This window comes from Pituophis catenifer, unplaced genomic scaffold (genome assembly GCF_029215685.1).
Source record: "Pituophis catenifer annectens isolate HBS135680 unplaced genomic scaffold, rPitCat1.0.hap2 SCAF_1, whole genome shotgun sequence".
In the NCBI taxonomy this organism is placed as follows: domain Eukaryota; kingdom Metazoa; phylum Chordata; class Lepidosauria; order Squamata; family Colubridae; genus Pituophis; species Pituophis catenifer.
Window position 1 is genome coordinate 59,777,212 of NW_027256881.1, and position 6,828 is coordinate 59,784,039.

Sequence of the window (6,828 nt, forward strand, 5' to 3'; positions counted from 1 at the left end):
CAGGCCCGACTAATCGATAGCCGGAGGGAGCCGCGGGCGCAGTTGTTGCGTTTAGCTGATTCGTCAGCCGTATCACAAACCCAATTGACCCTTGCAGGGCTGATTGGGCGCTGCGATTTTACGCAGCGCTCAATGGCAAGGGGGCAATTTTGCCACAACTGCTGGTCTTTGGGCGCAATAGCGCTTTGCAAACGATCGCAAGCTTTTTTACTTTTATCACCTTGAGGGGATTTAAGAATTATTGACTTTTATTTGCTTTTCTGCTGAAGTTAACAAGTAGAATTAGGGCAATGTCTGAAAGAAATCTCTTTGTCCTCCAGGCACGTATGAAAACAGATTCGGAATTCAGCGGGTGTGAAAAGAAGTTTATTTAATCCAGACCACCCTGTTCCAAGCATACCCAAATTCCCTCAGTAATTTATTTTACAATTTCATTATAAGATGAAGTTCACTTAATAGTTTAAATTAATTTTAACCGACTAAGCACCTTGTGCTCATTAAATTTCAAAAGCACTCAACAGATTAGGTTGTTTTTTTTTCGTTTGGGGCTTTCTTTATTTTAGATAGCAAAGTCACGAAGTTGAATGTTTGATATCAGTTAAACATGTCTGCATAAAAGCAATATTTTTGAAATAGATTTCTCTTCCTTATTTTGAAATACTATGCCTATATGGAAAGTTTTATAGCAAACAGGAGAAATTATTTTACTCAAACTTCCTTGAACCGCCAAATAAGTTACCCAGACTTAATACACACACCAAAGAAGGTCTGTAAACACAAAGAGTTAATTAAACCTGATTTCTCAGAGGAATCCCACATTCACCAGAATAAACATCACATGACAGGAACACACTCAAATACCACACTTTCATTAAAGATCCACTGCTTCTATAAAAATGTATGATTTCTGTACCACATTTGAAGCTACCTTTCAGGAGCAGATTCCTTACACCAACTCCTTTCCATGAAGGGACACCCTGACTCTGATCGGGATTCTCAAATTCTTTGCACACCTACCATACTGTAACTAGCAGCTGGTAATTTTAAAAGAACCACTTATTTGTGTAAAAGACAATGGGTGTGTTCATGCTACATCAAATTGAGCTGCATGTGCATACACTTGTCCGCAAAGCTGGAAAGGTTGAAGAACTCTGGTTTATCGAGTTAGCATATTGTCCCCAACAATCCTCATTTTACCAACCATGGAAGGATGGATGGCTGAGTCAACCTTGACTCAAACTGCTGAAGTGCTGGTAGTCAGCAGAATTAGCCTGCAATACTGCATTCTAACCACTGCGTCACCACAGAATAGGAATAGGGTGGAGTGGAGTGGTTCTCAATCTGTGATCCGCAGGCCTCTGGGGGGCCATGATGTCATCACAGGGGGTCCACAAAGGCTTGAAGAAATGTTATAATTTAAATCTTGAGTTAAGTCTTGGGGTCCGTGGCCATGGACCATGGTTACAAAAGGTATTTAAAGGGGGCTCATGGTAAAGAAAAGGTTGAGAACCACTGGAATAGAACAGAGCAAAATAGAATACTTTATTGGTCAAGTGTGATTGAACACAAAAAAAATTTGCCTCCGGTGCATGAGCTCTCAGTATACATACAAATAGCAAGGTAATATAATCATAAGATACAAGAGGAGAAGGTAGTAGAAAAATGACAAGGATAATAGTAATACAGCAGTACTACATGGGTAAATATCTATGGACATAAGACAGTACTGTGACAATTAGATATTCAGCAAACTGATTGCATGAGGGAAAAAACTAGCTGTCTTGGCATGCACAGTAATTTAGTGGCTTTATCAAAAAATGAAATAAGATTGGTTTGGCATGATCTGTTTTTAACAAACTGTGCTGCCGACTAGTTATAACTTTGTTTCTAGATGTTAACAGATCTGGGGTTTTTTTATTATTTTTTCCAGCATCTTCCCAAGTATAGATGTTAGGCTGATTCAGGGGTCTCCAAACGTGGCAACTTTAAGACTTGTGGACTTCAACTCCCAGAGTTTCTCAGCCAGCTTTGCTGGGTTGATTGATCTGTAGTTTCCTAGGTCTGTTTTTTCTCCTTTTTTAAAGATGAGAACCATATCAGCTCTTTTCCAATTTTCTGGTAGTTCCCTGGTGCTCAGGATTTTTTAAAGATATGGTACAATGGCAAAAAGAAGCTACTCTGAAAAGCTAAAGAATCAGTTCTCAACAAATGAACCAGCTAACGTGGAAAACTCTTAAAAATATCACTGGTTATGGCAAACCACCTTCCCAGGCTGAAGGAAATCAACAACTGGCAGATGACCTGAACGTGTTTTACTGCAGGTTTGAAAGGAAACTACAGCCACCTATCTCCACAACCCCCATCTCATACACACCAACAACAGCCAAACCTCCTACAACTGACCCCATCTCATTGGGTTCACAAACCCTAGTGATCACAGAAAAGGAAGTGCATGGCCTATTTCATAGACAAAAGCCAGGAAAAGCTCCAGGCCCAGACAAGATAACTCCTTCTTGCTTAAAAGTCTGTGCTGACCAATTGGCCCCCATCTTCACCCGTATCTTCAATAAATCACTAGAGATGTGCTATGTTCCTTCTTGCTTCAAATGCTCTACTATCATCCCAGTGCCGAAGAAGCCCACCATCAAGGAACTGAATGACAACAGACCAGTTGCTCTAACATCTGTAGTTATGAAAACCTTTGAAAGGCTTGTGCAGTCTCACTTGAAAACCATCACGGATCTGCTGTTAGACCCCCTGTAATTTGCATACCGAGCAAATAGATGAACAGATGATGCTGTTAATATGGCTCTGCATTATATCCTACAACATCTTGAATCTCCAAAGACCTACGCAAGGGTCCTCTTTGTAGACTTCAGTTCAGCATTCAACATCATCATTCCAGACATTCTTCTAACTAAGCTAAACCAGCTAGCGGTACCTGAACACACTTGTAAATGGATCATAAGCTTCCTAACAGACGGGAAGCAGCAGGTGAAGCTAAGCAGAATCACATCAGTTACCTGTACAGTTAGCACAGAGGCCCCACAAGGCTGTGTGCTCTCTCCACTTCTCTCTCTATACCAATGATTGCATCTCAAATGATCCATCTGTTAAATTACTTAAGTTCACAGATGACACAACAGTGATCGGTCTCATTCGAGACAATGATGAATCTGCATGCAGACGGGAGGTTGAACAACTAACCTCGTAGTGTGACCAGAACAATCTGGAACTGAACACACTCAAAACTTTAGAAATGGTGGTGGACTTTAGGAGAAACCCTCCCATACTACCACCTCTTACAATACTAGACAACACAGTATCAACAGTAGAGACCTTCAAATTTCTAGGTTCTACCATATCTCACGACCACCCAACATCAAAAACGTCATCAAAAAAGCACAACAAAGAATGCTCTTTCTGCGCCAACTCAGAAAGCTCAAACTGCCCAAGGAGCTGCTGATACAATTCTACAGAGGAATTATTGAGTCTGTCATCTGCACCTCTATAACTGTCTGGTTTAGTTCTGCAACCCAACAAGACAGACAAAAGCTTTAGAGAATAATTAGAACTGCAGAAAAAACAATTATTACCAACCTGCCTTCCATTGAGGACCTGTATACTGCACGAGTCAAAAAGAGAGCTGTGAAAATATTTACAGACCTCTCGCATCCTGGACATAAACTGTTTCAACTCCTACTCTCAAAATGACGCTATAGAATACTGCACACCAGAAAAACTAGACACAAGAACAGAATGCTATAACTCTGCTAAACAAATAATTCCTTCAACACTGTCAAATTAGTTGCTAAGTCTGCACTACTATTAATCTTCTCATCGTTCCCATCACCCATCTCGTCCCACTTATGACTGTAACCTTTTTGCTGGTATCCTTAAGATTTATATTGACTGTTTCCCTATGACTATCATTAAGTGTTGTACCTTATGATTCTTGACGAATGTATCATTTCTTTTATATACACCGAGAGTGTATGCACCAAGACAAATTCCTTGTGTGTCCAATCACACTTGGCCAATAAAGAATTCTATTCTATTCTATTCTATTCTATTCTATTCTATTCTATTCTATTCTATTCTATTCTATTCTATTCTATTCTGAGATAACATCTGCCAGCTCCTTCAGAACTCTGGGAAGTAATCCATCAGGTCCCAGTGATTTATATTAATCAAGATTAGTTTTGTATTCTCTTACTATTCTCTTGCTTATTTTAATTTTCATTTCTAGTCTGTCTTTTACAGTTATTTTTTTGGTCGGTTGGGTTATAGGGTTTTTTTGCGTGAAGACTGGTGCAAAGAATTAATTAAGCAGCTGTGCTTTCTCTCTAGTGCCTGTTGCTTCCTTGCCATCTTCCCTCTTTAGTGGACCGACTGTTTTCTTGCCTTTTTTCTTGTTATTTATATGTGGAAAGAAACTTTCAACATATATTTTTCATCAGCTCAATTTGATTAGAAAATATTTTTGAAAATACCTCCTGAAACTGAAGATGGAGGGAAAAAGCATAGAAAAAGACTGGAATGTACATTCTAAAAAAAATAAAATTTCCACTCAGTCTCTTACATCATCTGAGAATCTGTATTCCATTGCTTTCACAATCTTGTTTAGTTGTCTCTTATATCTCCTGAACAGGAATTACCACTTGAGCCAGCTTAGCCTAGTGGTTCCTTCACAGCCTACTGATTGTTGTTCAACTGCTATCTTGGTAGTTTGAGTCCCATGGGTGCTGTCTGGCTTTTTGGTCTCATCTTAATCAAAATATATTTTTGAAAATATCCCCTGAAACCTAAAACCAGCGAAAAAATATACTTTAAAAAAATATTCCAATCAAGATTTTACAGCATCTGAAAATATTTATCCTATAGTCTGTACAATACTTGCTAAGTATCTCTTATATCTTTTGAAATTGTCACCTGAGTCAGCTTAGCCTAGAGGTTTCTTTGCAATGTGAGTAATTTTTTATCTATTGCTAATTCTTAGCAGATCAAATCCTGCGGGTGCTGTCTGGCTTTTTATTGTAATACATTTTTGAAAATATCTTCTAAAACCAGAAAAAGAATAAATATCAGAATGGAAAAGGGCTGCAACATACACTCTAAAAATAAAATTTCCAGTCCAGCTTTTACATCATTCATGAATCTCTACATCTTTATTAGTTTACAATCCTTATTAAATCATCTGTTATATTTTCTGAATAGGAATCAACAATCGAGCCAGTTTAGCCTAGCGGTTCCTTCGCAATCTGACTAATTGTCATTCAACTGCTAGTTCCTAGTAGTTTGAGTCCTGAGGGTGCTGTCTGTTTTTTTTTATTACAACACATTTTTGAAAATGCCTCCTAAAACCAGAAAGAATTTAAAAATCAGAATGGAAAAGGACTGGAACACATGCTTTGAAAATAAAATTTCTGGTCCTTCTTTTACGTCATTTGTGACTCTCTACCTCTTTATTAAGTTTACAATCTTGTTGAGTCGCCTCTTATATCTTCTGAACAGGAAGTAGTACTTGAGCCAGCTTTAGCCTAGTGGTTCCTTCGCAAACTGAGTAATTGTTATTCAACTGCTAGTTCCTAGCAGTTCAAGTCCTGCGGGCGCTGCCTGGCTTTTTGATTATAACACATTTTTGAAAATTCCTTCTAAAACTAAAGAGAATAAAAATCAGAATGGAAAAGGGCTGCAACGTACACTCTAAAAATAAAATTTCCAGTCCAGCTTTTACATCATTCGTGAATCTCTACATCTTTATTAGTTTACAATCCTTGTTAAGTCATCTGTTATATTTTCTGAACAGGAATCAACAATCGAGCCAGTTTAGCCTAGTGCAGTGGTTCTCAGCCTTCCTAATGCCGCGACCCTTTAATACAGTTCCTCATGTTGTGGTGACCCCCAACCAGGGGTGGGTTCTAAATTTTACTACCGGTTCTGTGGGCGTGGCTTATTTTGTGGGCATGGCTTGGAGGTCATGTGACTGGGTGGGCATGGCTAGCTGGTCATGTGACCGGGTGGCCATGGCTATGTGTATAGGGACTACTCAGAGGGCTGAAAAAAGTCATTTCTGACAGGTCCTCGCACTTTTGACTGGTCCTCACACTTATAATCATCCTCACATTTATGCCCGTGTCACTCATTTCACAACTGCTTCTTTTCACCATGGTGATAAGATAGGGCAAAATACGTAAAATGTGAGGATAGTCGTAAATTTGAGATCTGGTCAAAAGTGCGAGGACCAGTCAAAAATAAATTTTTCAGCCCTCTGAGTAGTCCATGTGCACAAAAGGACTACCCAGAGAGCTGAAAAAAGTGATTTCTGACAGGTCCTCGCACTTTTGACCGGTCTTCGCACTTATGACTGGTCATCATTTATGCCCATTGTAGCATTCTTAACAACCGTGTCACTCATTTCACAACTGCTTCTCTTCACCATGGTGACAAGATAGGGCAAAAACGTAAAATGTGAGGACAGTCGTAAGTTCGAGGACTGGTAAAAAGTGCGAGGACCAGTCAGAAATAACTTTTTCAGCCCTCTGAGTAGTCCATATGCATAAAAGGATACAGCAATAGAGAGGGATGAAGGAAGGGAAGGGAAATTAGAGTAGGAGTGAGGGTAAGAGAGAAGGAAGAGAGGAGGAGAAGGAGAAAGGAAGGGGAAGTAGGGAGGAGAAGAAGAGGGTGAGGAAGAGAAAGTAAGAAGGGAAGAAAAGAGAGAGGTGGTAGGTTTGAGGAGAAAGATTGCTGTACAATAAAAAAGATGGAAGAAAGCCAACCCCAAACAAATATAAAGATATTAAGATAAAGAATGAATTGTTAAAC